The following is a 14590-nucleotide window of genomic DNA, read 5'->3' as shown; positions in this document are numbered from 1 at the left end:
TGGAGGAAAAATAAGTTTGTGCCCATTCTTCAATTTATCGTAGTAATTCAGGTAGGCATCTAAAGCCTCTCGAACATTATTAACAATCATGCTTTTGCAAGCGACTATAAATAGACCTACACGTGACCTTTGGAAAAGTTGGGGCTACTGTACAATTTAAATGCTCTCTCCCTCTCTGAGTTGTTTTACATACTTGGGGATAGTCCCCCCCCCCCATTATTTAAGGAAGTTGGGTACTTGATACTGCATGGCATATTAGTAGACTGCAGTTAGTCACATTATTTTATAGTAGCCTATATTACTGTATGCCCAGCAAATCGTAGAAATAAGGTATTATTTCAATTAAATAAGTTTAGCTGGAAGGGTTCCAGATACTTAGGTAATCGAAAATAACGCAATTAAATTAAGTAAATGTGTTGATTATTAATGAATTGCGATTATGTAACCAACCAACTTTGAACGTTTGGATGACCGCACCTCAGCAACCACTGAAAACCATATTTGGACCCAGGAAAAATCCTGGTTGTGCCATACAGTGTATGTGTGTGTTGAAATTGTGAATGTTAATTGGCGTACGCACATACAGTGATAATTATTTGCATTGTAGGATTTCATTAGGTCATGTTGTGGTATTAAATTAAAAAGAGTGCCCTATTATCACAAACACGTGTGCGATTGATTCACCCCATGCCATCAAAATCTCACTCCAACCTGGTAGACAAAGTTGGCAACCCTGATTTTTGCTTAATTAGAATAGAATAGAATAGAATAGAATAGAACAAGAAGTTGCAGTTTTAGGTTCAGCTCTTTTAGACTTAAGAGTGTTTTGCGCATGCACTGAAGCAGATTAAGACGTTTTCTCGCACGCATTACAGGCGGAGTTTTTAGTTTGAAGTGTGAAGACGAGAAACTCCGCAGCTCCTTCAGCACTTTATTCCAGCGGTGCGGGGGAACACTTCATCAGTCTCTGAACAAAACTGGACATACACTCTCTGCAAAATTTAACAGTTTTGAAGAAAGGAACAGTAAGATTCTAGTGACGTGAGATTTGCTTGAGATGTGAGAATAGCCTATATTATTTAGATTGTTCGAGGACACCGAGACGGGATCACGCAGAGTTTGTTTTTGTCCCCTGGAATAGCCGTAGTGTGTGAGGTGAGATTTGTTTTTAGCTGGTTGAAACATAATTTGGATTTACCTTTTCCACTTCCCCAACAATTTACATGGATCTTGGGAAATGAATTAGACAAATCCTTACAACCGGCAGAAGTCAAGAACAGCAGCTTGTGTCAACGGCTTTGGGAGTATTTGATGTCAGAAACACTCATTTGGATATTGTTCATAATCTCACACTCAGCCACAGGCGGTTGTTTTGATCTTTCCTCTTACTCTGGTAATACTACGCAAAGCAAAACACCATTTTCATCGCTGCGTCTTTTTGGAGTTTAACTCGGACAATCGTCAGTTTAAAGTACTGCAGTGCGGGCTTGTAGGAACAGCTGCCATTGTAAGTTATATCTATCTATCTGTCTGTCTGTCTGTCTGTCATCATACTTTACATGAAGGCTATTACAACAGTTTATGCGCTTTAACATATTAGTTTATAATCTGTTCATCTAGTTGTAGATAACGCCATCTACCGGCGACAAATGTTTTTAGGAGTTTGATTTTCTTATCAATAATGTATCGTTATTGTCAGGGGCGCCTGCAGCTGTAGGGCCCTATGTGTACCATGAGCGCTCCGACTGCCCTGAGAAATATTTACTCTCAGAATATTTCATCAATCATGAAATGTGTCCTGCATTTCCTTTGGCTGTTTAAAAGAACTAGCAATGCCAATTTGCGAATGAATAATTCTTTTGAGTCTGTTCTTTTCAGTGAATTGGCCAAACAGGCTTGCAAAACGGTCTGAATCGATTCGTGATTCAGTACAATTCGTTCGGTCCGCTCTCACACTGAATCATTTGGAGCGGGTTCTCACACAGTTAAACAGTTTCTGGGTATTTACGAATACAGAAAACAAACAGCGCTGGATACAGAGGAAATGTACCAACAATCAACTGAAACATAAGTATGTCTTTTTGAGAGGTAACTTTGAGAAACTTCAGCTAGTGCTGTGTGTCATGTGAACAAGGAGCTGTTCAAACTGAACGTATTTTTGCGTCCGCTCGCGCTGTTTTTCAATCGTTTTCCATATAAACATTCGCTATATAGATGTCTTTTGAAAAGTGCATCACGTTTCACTGGCATCTCTCACGGGAGCGCTTCATTTTGAGACACTGTGTCAAGTTAAAAATAATTTCTTCAACTAATAAAAACGCGTCTTGAGACACCTGCGTTCTGCTCTATTCGTTGTGGTGCGTTTTGCTTTTTTTTTTTTTTTTGCGCGAAAACGTGTCTGTCTGAACGGTTACTGGAAGAAATGCTTTAGCCAATAGTTACATGAATGCTACTCATCCTCAAGAAAATAAAACAAATGCTTATCTCAAAGTCACCAGAATTGCCCCTGGATCCGCCTAGATAGGCTATAAAATGTATTAGGCAGATTGCTGTGCGTACCCACGGATTAAATCCTGTTTGTGTATCTAAATTCAGTCTCGGTGTCTTTTTAGAATAATAAAATGACTGTTTAATATTATTTGTTAGCTTTATGAGGACAAGATCGTGTTTTGTCCTGTTTTAAAAAAAGAAAAATTATAAGTTCGTGGTAGGCTACTTATAACCTCTTTTTAGAGCTATCCTATAAAATCTGATGACTTCTTTCCAAAACATGGTAAGTGGTCAGGTCAGCCAGAACACCAAAACATATTTATTACGATTAGGGCCGGTGAATTGCCACAGACTTCCGATTTGAAATTCAGTGGCAGTTCTAGACCATTTTAACTGGGGTGGCAACTCATACCTTAAATGTCCTCTGTTGAAGTATAACACAACATTTGCTATTTTAATATTTTCTAACATAATGCTATTTATGAAGAAAACCAAATATTTACCAACCAAAATTGCATACTACAAGCTACAAATACTGGAGTCAATACATCATAGCATTTGGGGTTTGCCCACATATTCTAAAGGGATAGTTCACCCAAAAATGAAAATTCCATCCCAGATGTGTATGACTTTCTTTCTTCAGCAAAACACAAATGAAGATTTTTAGAAAAATATCTCAGCTCTGTAGGTCCATACAATGCAAGTGAATGATGACGTTTCTAGCTCCAAAAATCACATAAAGGAAACATTAAAGTAATCCATATGACTTCAGTGTTTAAATCCATATCTTCAGAAGCGACATAATATGTGTGGGTGAGAAAAAGAACAATATTTAAGTCCTTTTTTTACTCTAAATCTCCACTTTAACTTTCACTTTCAGATGTGAAAGTAAAACTAAACAGGCACCACCTGTGAATTTCAGATGTAAAAGTGAAAGTGGAGATTTGGAGTAAAAAAAAGGACTTAAATATTGTTCTGTTTCACACCCACACTGTAACAGGGGGAATTAAAATGGTAAATGAGGAGGCGGGAACCGGACGAACCATCAAAGTAATATTTTAATGAAATCTTAAACAAAATACACAAACATAAACACACACACGGCAGCTGTGTGTCTCTCTCTCTCTCTCTCTCTCTCTCTCTCTCTCTCTCTCTCTCTCTCTCTCTCTCTCTCTCTCTCTCTCGAAGATCAGCTGATTAGCCTGATTAGCCTGATTGAGGGCCGGGTGTGCACACTCACGGCTCGGCCCCAACCTCCTCCTCATCACACACACCTATTATATCGCTTCTGAAAACATGGACTTAACCACTGGAGTCTTATGGATTACGTATGTGATTTTTGGAGCTACAAAGGCCTGATCACCATTCACTTGGATTGTATAGACCTACAGAGCTGAGATATTCTTCTAAAAATCTTTGTTTGTGTTCTGCTGAAGAAAAAAACACATCTGGGATGGCATGAGTAAATGAGTAAATGATGAGAGAATTTTCCTTTTTGGGTAAACTATCCCTTTAAAACTATGTTGCCATGTTGTTCTTTAGAATGACAATTGCTGTAAAATGATTGAGTAAACTGAATGTCACATAAATGTTCCTTATAGTGCATTAAGTTAGAATTAATGCTCTATAAGGAACATGTAGCTACATATCTTGTAAATGGTAACATTTTCTTTTAAGATTGTTGCCATTTTTAAGCATTTTTAAATTAGTTGATTTCAAATGGTCCTGCAGTGTAACAAATACTATAGTATGTAGTATTTTAATTACTGATGAGGTCATAAATGTTGTATGCACAATAATTATTAAAAAAAAAAAAAAATAGAAAATGCTGTTAAAAGTCTTAGATGGAGTATGGCATATCACACCACAGGACATGCCAACTTCCCAAAAGTATTTAGTGTCAGCTACCCCCATAAACTAAAAAGTGTAGGCCTATCATATAAGCAGCATTGCACAGTGAAAAACATCAGATCAGTGATAATGAATTTTTGTCAAAAAATGACTTCATAATACTATATATCATTATTCTGTATTTAAAAAAAAAAAAAACATTTATAAATGAAAATCTGGTAAAAGTACACATCTAAAAATATTTCCTTTACTTTAAAACAATCATTGCTTGCCAATATAAGATCAGTCTTAAACAAGTTGGGCTAAGAAGCATTCAATATACATTCAGAATTTGATGATAATAACATGGATAATTTAGCATTTAAAGTAATCTTTCTGTACTTTTCTTCTTGTTTTGGTTTGTTTCCTAAACCAGCACATAGAATGTACACTAAGTAGAGCTGAAGTAGGAGCTGTTTAACACTGAAACTGCCACCAATGCTTCCAGAATGCAATAAAGGTCATTGAAGACCTTTAAAGAAGAAACACTTGTTTCTTCCACTCGCGCTCTCTGGAGGCAACAATCATACAAAGATATTATTAGCACAATTAGATTCAAGAGTACAGTTGAAGTTAGAAGTTTACACATACTTAGATTGAAGTTATTAAAACTATTTTTTTAACCACTCCACAGATTTAATATTAGCAAACTATAGTTTTGGCAAGTCGTTTAGGACATCTACTTTGTGCATGACACAAGTAATTTTTCCAACAATTGTTTACAGACAGATTATTTCACTTTTAATTGACTATATCACAATTCCAGTGGGTCAGAAGTTGAAATGATGACAAAAGTGATGTCAAGCCTTTAGACAATTAGCCAGTTAGCTTCTGATAGGAGATGTACTGAATTGGAGGTGTACCTGTGGATGTATTTTATGGCCTACCTTCAAACTCAGTGCCTCTTTGCTTGACATCATGGGAAAATCAAAAGAAATCAGCCAAGAGCTCAGAATAAACAATTGTGCACCTCCACAAGTCTTGTTCATCCTTGGGAGCAATTTCCAAACTCCTGAAGGTACAACGATCATCTGTAAAAACAATAGTATGCAAGTATAAACACCATGGGACCACGCAGCCATCATACCACTCAGGAAGGAGACACATTCTGTCTCCTAGAGATGAATGTAGTTTGGTGCGAAAAGTGCAAATCAATCCCAGGACAACAGCAAATGTCCTTGTGAAGATGCTGGAGGAAACAGGTAGACAAGTATCTATATCCACAGTAAAACGAGTGCATATTTCAACATAACCTGAAAGGCTGCTCAGCAAGGAAGAAGCCACTGCTCCAAAACCACCATAAAAAGCCAGACTACAGTTTGCAAGTGCATATGGGGACAAAGATCTTACTTTTTGGAGAAATGTGCTCTGGTCTGATGAAACAAAATTTGAACTGTTTTGCCATAATGACCATCGTTATGTTTGGAGGAAAAAGGGTGAGGCTTGCAAGCCGAAGAACACCATCCCAACCGTGAAGCATGGGGGTGGCAGCATCATGTTGTGGGGGTGCTTTGCTGCAGGAGGGACTGGTGCACTTCAAAAATAGATGGCTTCATGAGGAAGGAAAATGATGTGGATATATTGAAGCAACATCTCAAGACATCAGCCAGGAAGTTTGGTCGCAAATGGGTCTTCCAGATGGACAATGACCCCAAGCATACCTCCAAAGTTGTGGCAAAATGGCTTAAGGACAACAAAGTCAAGGTACTAGAGTGGCCATCACAAAGCCCTGACCTCAGTCCGATAGAAAATTTGTGGGCAGAACTGAAAAAGTGTGTGTGAGCAAGGAGGCCTACAAACCTGACTCAGTTACACCAGTTCTGTCTGGAGGAATTGGCCAAAAATCCAGCAACTTATTGTGAGAAGCTTGTGGAAGGCTACCCAAAACATTTTGACCCAAGTACAAACAATTTAAAGGCAATGCTACCAAATACTAACAAAGTACACTACCGGTCAAAACTTTTGAAACACTTGACTGAAATTTTTCTCATGATCTTAAAAATCTTTTGATCTGAAGGCGTATGCTTAAATGTTTGAAATTAGTTTTGTAGACAAAAATATAATTGTGCCACCATATTAATTTATTTCATTATAAAACTAAGATTTAATAAAAAAATTTTTTTTAATTGATGACTTGGACCAAATAATAAAGAAAAGCAGCCGATAAGTGCCCAAAATAGATGGGAACTCCTTCAATACTGTTTAAAAGGCATCCCAGGGTGATACCTCAAGAAGCTGGTTGAGAAAATGTCAAGAGTACATGTCTGCAAATTCTATGCAAAGGGTGACTACTTTGAAGATGCTAAAATATAACACAGTTTTGATATTTATGATTTTGTTTAGTCACAACATAATTCCCATAGTTCTATTTATGTTATTCCCTAGTTTTGATTACTTTAAAACTTTTCTAAAATGTAAAAAAAAATAAAAATAAAAAAAAAATAAAAAACAATTATAATAAAGAATGGGTAAGTGTTTCAAAAAGTTTTGACTGGTTGTGTATATGTAAACTTATGATCCACTGGGAATGTGATGAAAGAAATAAAAGCTGAAATAAATCATTCTTTCTACTATTATTCTGACATTTCATATTCTTTTTTTTTTTTTTTTTCTCAATTTGGAATGCCTAGTTCCCACTACTTAGTAGGTCCTCGTGGTGGCGCGGTTACTCACCTCAATCCGGTTGGTGGAGGACAAGTCTCAGTTGCCTCCACTTCTGAGACTGCTAATCTGCGCATCTTATCACACGGCTCGTTGTGCATGACACTGTGGAGACTCACAGCACGGGAGGCTCATGCTATTCTCCGCGATCCACGTACAGCTTACCACGCGCCCCATTGAGAGCGAGAACCTCTAATCGCACCACGAGGAGGTTACCCCATGTGACTGTACCCTCCCTAGCAACCGGGCCAATTTTGTTGCTTAGGAGACCTGGCTGGAGTCACTCAGCATGCCCTGGATTCAAACTCATGACTCCAGGGGTGGTAGTCAGCATCAATACTCGCTGAGCTACCCAGGCCCTGACATTTCACATTCTTAAAATAAAGTAGTGATCCTAACTGACCTAAGACAGGGAATGTTTTCTATGATTAAATGTCAGGAATTGTGAAAAACTGAGTTTAAATATATTTGGCTAAGGTGTATGTAAACTTCTGACTTTAACTGTATATGTCTGCATGCAAGTAAACTCAATAAAATAACCTAATAATGGAAAGAATTAATTAACTGCCGGACCTTTTGCCATTCTGTGTATATAACATTAACCAATCATGACCAAGTGTGCTGACAAAGATGAAGTGACGTGACTGCTCGCAGTTGTCCTTTAAGCAGCAATAACCTCAGCTTATTATGAACTTATTATAGAAAAAATTAGGCTTAGGACCCCATAGATGATGTTATTTTCTGTGCAGAGGTGCTGCTGTTTCTAGCGGAAGAGATACAGCCAATGTGAATGTCCAGCGCAACCGCCCCGCTCACGCGCCGCTTGCGTCTCGCTCACGCCTCGCTCATGGAGGATGTGTGAACCCAGCATAAGAAACTCCGATTCACAAGTTGCCCCAGGATGGGATTGAACCTTTTCATTTTACAGCTCTGCGCACAATCCACTGCACCACACTGCCAGATGGTTGACAACAGCTAAAGTGACATACTAAGCTGAGCACTGCGTTCCCCATGAACTTCGTATTACTGTAACTTTTCAACAAAGAAGAAAATCTAAATTAATTTCAGACTTTGCTGTGCGTCTCCATCTGAAGCCATTTTTGTCTAACAACCACTGTGATAGGCACAGTTTTAATTTGAAGGGATAGTTAACACAAAGGGAGAAATTGTGAAACAATGTTGTACTCAGTGATGTCATACAGTGGTAGTTTATGGTGACTACCTCTTCAAGCTTCAAAAGCATCAAAAGTATAACTCAGAAGTCTAATAAATTATTCCATGAGACTCATGATTGTTCTGAAAGCATATGATAAGGTTTGGTGAGAAACAAACTGAAATCTAATGTATGATTTAATGAAACTGTTGACTAACCGTTAATCTCAAGTGCGCTTTCATGATAGAGCATGAGAGCAAGTTCACGCAGCCCCCACTTGAAAAAACCGAACTTACTAAATATGTCTGAAGAGTTTGTAGTCGAAGAATAGATGCATTTTTTTGCCCAGCCTCATTTGTATGAAACAGAGTATTCAGTCAAACAGAGAGATAAAAGAGGCGGGACTGTCTGTCTCCTCTTTTCCATTCTGAACCAGTGAGTATTTGTGACATACCTCTGACTGAAGTGAGTGATACGTCAGCAAAAACATTCTGTAGGTGTAACATTCTTGGCCAAAATCAAAATGCTGACTTTAATACACTGTTATGAGAAAGCTTTTGGACCAGTGGCAGTTTACAGCGTACAGGGTTACCCGGCATGTTAACGAAATAGAAAAGCGATCGACTGAATGTCCTGTCGCTCATCACGGCTGGTTTGGACAAAAACTCTTGATTAACATAGAAAATATAAAAAAAATTGTCAAGCAGGTGTGCACAGTCAAAACCCAAGTTGGGCTTAGGTGCAGGACAAAAAATGTAAAGGAATGTCAAAAAAAAGAAAAAAAAAAGAGGTTGTCCGCACACCGAAATTAAATCTCCAAACTTTATTACTAAAAGGCAACATTAAAAGCATAAAAATGATCAAAAATAGAGACAGATCAACGCATAAATAGGATTTACTACAAGAAAGGCTTTATGTCAAAATCCTCATTTAGCCCTCGTGTGACATCGTATTTAAAGTATAAATCCAATAACATTCCCTTTGAAATAATCTTCTCATAATATTAGACCTCTTGTAAAAAGTCTGGCTATTAGTTAATTCTGAAGGGTGCGTAGGATTTGTAGCACAGAAGATTGTTAGGCTAGGCAAGCTACTGACTTAACACAAAGATTTCTGAGCAGGAGTTACTGCAGTGAGTGGATTGTAACTGCTAGAAATAGATTAAATGGTATATCCCAGGCACAGTGCTTAAAAACACAGACTAGTAAAAAACAGTTAAACAATGCCCCTCTATGTAGCATTATATATGCCACATTAGGTGCTGAATTTCCCAAATAATTTCCAGTGACTCCAAATTTGTGTTTTTAAAGAATGTCCTAAACTTGTTTTTAGATGTCCAACCAACCTCCGTGACATGCTTGTAAAATTATTCCTGCAGGAAATTATCAATGTGATAGCTGTGCTCAATGGGCTTTTACGCACAATTGTAATTTTTTTGCCACACACGGGTCATAATATTCCCATACGGGGAACTATTACCTGTTCTTCTACATTCGTTGTCCGTGCAGCCTTGCATATGTGGAAGAAACATCTAGAGCTTACGCATTCCGCATTAGCTAGCACAGCAGTAATATCAGGACCGGAGATGAGTACAGCCCCATCGCTTTATATATCAAACAAGCTGGATGTCATGGTTAATTGCGTAACCTCCGTTCCCTGATGGAGGGAATGAGACGTTGTGTCGATGTAGTGAAACTAGGGGTCACTCTTGGGAGCCCGAGACACCTCTGGTCTTTAATAAAAGACCAATGAAAATTGGCGAGTGGTATTTGCATGCCACTCCCCCGGACATACGGGTATAAAAGAAGCTGGCGTGCAACCACTCATTCAAGTTTTATGCTGAGGAGCCGAGACAAGGTCCGGCCATTTCAGCGGGTAGTTCAGCGTTTTGGCAGGAGGGACACAACGTCTCGTTCCCTCCATCAAGGAACGGAGGTTATGCAAGTAACCATGACGTTCCCTATCTGTCACTCACTCGACGTTATGTCGATGTAGTGACACTAGGGATCCCTATACAAAAAGCCGCAACTGGCTGAACTGTGTTATGTGAACTGGCAGTGTGTGACGGGCAGACCACTGTGTGCCTCGTAGCCAGCGCACCAGGCCGACACGTAACCTCCCCCAACATTGTTATGAGTGTCAAACGGCCCTTTGGGGACAAGTCGACTACCCAAAAGATAGAGACAGGCTAGCCCAGTCGTGGCCTTTTTTCCCCTTCTTTTTTTCCACTCCCTAAAAAAAAGGGGGATTATCCGACTGGGCTGACCAGGTCTAGTCGGGGAGTGTCCCTCCCAAGGGGAGGACACTGCAGAGACCACAGCTCGCCCAGAGAGAGGGGGGGGTATTTAAGTGGAAATACATCACATGGTCTTGCCGAGCTATGTCGGAAGTATGTCATGTGGAGAAGTCTCATGGTAGGTCCTACCTAATGGGGGAGCAGTTACTACAAACATGGAGACTGTGGCAGAGGGGCCAAGAAAGACGCAGTTTGCCAACAGGGAAATGAATTAGCGGAAGATATACATCGCATAGGGTTACCTACAGGGAACTGCCACATGCGGAGCACCTACCCCAGTACAGGGCTTTTAGTTAGCATGTGTACTGGGCTGGCAGCGAGTCTCTCCGAAGACTCAACTGGCACAGGGCTCGGAGGAAGTCAACCAGTGAACACAGTTTGTGAACACTACTGGGAGTTAATGGCGCACGTCTTCAGCTCAGGGGAGGTGAAAGGCGCTATGTGCAAGCGATACACCCGGCCGGCTGTCCCGCACTTATCTGCTTGTATTGCATGCCACTACACGGGATGAAACCGGTTCAACCTGGAGGTTGTAGAACCTCGCAAAGGTGTTGGGTTTTGCCCAGCCCGCTGCTCTGCAAATGTCTGTTAGAGAAGCACCGCTGGCCAGGGCCCAGGAGGCCGCTACACCCCTGGTAGAATGGGCTCGTAGCCCTACGGGGGCGGCACATCCTGGGCGTGATATGCCATAGTTATGGCGCCAGTGAGCCAGTGGGCGATCCTCTGCTTGGAGACAGCGCTTCCTTTCCGCTGTCTGCCAAAGCAGACAAAGAGCTGTTCAGAGATTCTAAAGCTCTGCGTGCGGTCCAAATAGATGCGTAAAGCACGCACCGGACACAGCAATGACAGGGCTGGGTCTGCCTCCTCCTGTGGCAGCGCTCGCAGGTTCACCACCTGGTCCCTAAAAGGGGTCGTGGGAACCTTGGGCACATGGCCCGTCGGGGTCTCGATCACGTGAGAGGAGCCCGGACCGAACTCCAGGCACGTTTCGCTGACAGAGAACACTTGCAGGTCTCCTACCCTCTTGATGGAAGGGAGCGCAGTCAGGAGGGCAGTCTTCAAGAAGAATGCCTTAAGCTCAGCTGACTGCAAAGGCTCAAAGGGGGCTCTCTGTAGACCCTGAAGAACTACAGAGAGGTCCCATGAGGGAACAAGGCGTGGTCTGGAGGGGTTCAGCCTCCTGGCGCCTCTCAGGAACCTGATGATCAGGTCGTGCTTCCCTAAGGACTTACCGTCCACTGTGTCGTGATGTGCTGCTATAACGGCTATGTACACCTTAAAGGTGGAAGGGGACAGCCGCCCTTCCAACCTCTCCTGCAGGAAGGAAAGCACCGATCCAACTGTGCATCTCTGGGGTCTTCCCGTCGGGAAGAACACCACTTAGCGAACAGATGCCACTTAAAGGCATACAGGCACCTCGTAGAGGGGGCCCTAGCCTGGGAAGACCGCTTAGGTCTTCCGCGTCCCATACAGGGGCCAGACATGGAGATTCCGGAGGTCTGGTCGCGGGTGCCAGATGGTGCCCCGTCCCTGAGAAAGAAGGTCCTTCCTCAGGGGAATTCGCCAGGAGGGGGGCTGTCGCGAGGAGCGTAAGGTCCGAGAACCATGTCTGGATGGGCCAGTAGGGTGCTACCAGGATGACCTGCTCCTCGTTCTCCCTGACCTTGCACAGAGTCTGTGCAAGTAGGCTCACTGGGGGAAATGCACATTTGCGCAGTCCAGGGGGCCAGCTGTGTGCCAGCGCGTCTATACCGAGAGGTGCCTCGTACCAGAGCGGGCAGTGGGAGGATTCTTGGAAGGCGAACAGGTCTACCTGTGCCTGTCCGAATCGAATCCAGATCAGCTGGACCAACTGAGGGTGAAGTCTCCACTCTCCCCTGAGGGTAACCTGCCATGACAGCCCATCTGCTGCAGTGTTGAGGTCCCCCGGGATGTGAGTGGCTCGCAGCGTCTTGAGGTGCTGCTGACTCCAGAGGAGGAGACGGTGGGCGAGTTGTGACATACAACGAGAGCGCAGACTGCCTTGTGGTTGACATATGCTACCATTGCCGTATTGTCTGTCCGAACTAACACGTGCTTGCCCTGGATCAACTGCCGGAACCTCCGCAGGGTGAGCCTAATTGCCAGCAACTCGAGGCAGTTGATGTGCCAACGCCTGTTGCAAACGGCGCCCCAGCCCGTCTTGGAGGCGTCTGTCATGACCACGATGCGCCTGGAGACCTGCTCTAGGGGAACGCCTGCCTGTAGAAATGCGAGGTCGATCCAAGGGCTGAAGAGGCGGTGACAGACTGGCGTGATGACCACGCGATGTGTCCCGCGGCGCCTTGCCCGTCTCAGGACTCAAGTCTAAAGCCAGTGCTGAAGCGGTCTCATATGCATCAACCCGAGTGGAGTGGCCACCGCTGAGGATGCCATATGCCCCAGGAGCCTCTGAAAGAGTTTCAGTGGAACCGCTGTTTTCTGTTTGAATGCCTTCAAACAGGTCAGCACTGACTGTGCGCGCTTGTTTGTGAGGCGTGCAGTCAACGAGACTGAGTCCGACTCCAAACCGAGAAAAGAGATGCTCTGAACCGGGAGGAGCTTGCTCTTTTCCCAGTTGACCCGAAGCCCTAATCGGCTGAGGTGTGAGAGCACCAAGTCCCTGTGTGCACACAACGTGTCCCGAGAGTGAGCTAGGATTGGCCAATCGTTGAGATAGTTGAGAATGCAAATGCCCACCTCCCTTAACGGGGCAAGAGCTGCCTTTGCGACTTTCGTGAAGACACGAGGGTACAAGGACAGACAGAAAGGGAGGACCTTGTACTGATACGCCCGGCCCGACGCGAACCAATCTTGATGCCGGACGCTCGCCAGAATGCGTTTTTGCTTCAGCATCTTGAATGGGAGTCTGTGTAAAGCCCGATTCAGTACTCGCAGGTCCAAGATTGGCCTCAACCCACCACCTTTTTTTGGTACGATGAAATAGGGGCTGTAAAACCCCATCTTCATCTCGGCCGGCGGGACAGGTTCTATCGCACCCTTCTGTAGGAGGGTGGCAATCTCCGCGCACAAGGTAGCAGCATTTTCATCCTTCACCAAGGTGAAGTGGATACCGCTGAACCTGGTTGGACGCCTGGCGAACTGAATCGCGTAGCCAAGTTGGACGGTCCGGATCAGCCATCGCAATGGATTGGAAAGCACAAGCCACGCATCCAAGCTCTGCGTGAGGGGGACCAACGGGACAATCTCGTCGGATGTACCGGCAGGTGGGGTCTCGCGCCGGGGCGGAGCTCGAGGTGCCACAGCATGTCGTGGCCGTGCTGAGTCTAGGGACATTGAAGTACTTACCTGGCTCCTTGTGACCAGCCCCGGAACAGCCTGAGACGGGGGAGGAAGAGGCCTGTCCTCGTGACCCGTGGAGACTGTCACATCAGCGGCGGTCTCCCCGCCCCTGCGCGCCCAGCTGTGGCACCAAACCTGCCAAAATGGAATGGTGGACGGTGGTCATGTTGACGGCCGTGCACACTGGGTATGTGACCCAGGGAACAAGGAAACCACTCTTTTGCTGAACTGTTGGGTACCGCAGCCACTTGGGCATGCGGCAAAATCAAATGAAAAGGCAACAAAAGATTCTCCTCCCGGCCCTCCACCGGGGGATGGAGTGGTCTTCTTACCAGCTCCAAGGCAGTGGGTTTCTTCGCCCCTGGGTCGCCCCTCGCATGGGCACTTTGGAACCTTTCGTGGGTTCTTGGCGGCTGGCCGTGAGACGGGTGACATCTGCTTCCTGCGGTGGGCTCCATGCCGGGGCCGAGACGAAGGGGCGGGCTGCGGCGGAGCCGGTGCAGTCACTGCAGGGGGACGCCCTTGGCGACGAGCAGGCGGGTTGCGGGATCTTGAGCCGTGCCGGGGCAGGATATGCCAGATAGCCTCCATCTGCTGCTTCACCTTCGAGAACTGCTGAGCAAAGTCCTCGACGGTGTCGCCGAATAGGTCAACCTGGAAGATAGGGGCAGCAAGGAACCGTGCCTTGTCGGCCTCACCCATTTCGACCAGGTTGAGCCAAAGGTGGCGCTCCTGGACCACTAAGGTGGACATCGCCCGCCCGAGAGACCTTCGTCGCC

General features: G+C 44.2%; 1 protein-coding gene across 1 annotated transcript in view; it reads left to right on the top strand.

The window, feature by feature from the left end:
• Positions 1 to 920: 920 nt before the first annotated feature.
• The window catches only part of wnt5a (wingless-type MMTV integration site family, member 5a), a 71179-nt gene continuing 57509 nt past the window's right edge, over positions 921 to 14590 (top strand). The window contains exon 1 of the mRNA XM_051670175.1: positions 921 to 1507. The gene's annotated coding sequence lies outside the window, so the exon portion shown is untranslated. The remainder of the gene's footprint in view (positions 1508 to 14590) is intronic.

This window comes from Myxocyprinus asiaticus, chromosome 33 (assembly GCF_019703515.2).
Source record: "Myxocyprinus asiaticus isolate MX2 ecotype Aquarium Trade chromosome 33, UBuf_Myxa_2, whole genome shotgun sequence".
Classification (NCBI taxonomy): domain Eukaryota; kingdom Metazoa; phylum Chordata; class Actinopteri; order Cypriniformes; family Catostomidae; genus Myxocyprinus; species Myxocyprinus asiaticus.
Note: the sequence above shows the minus strand (reverse complement) of the source record. Positions and strands in the feature narration are given on the sequence as shown.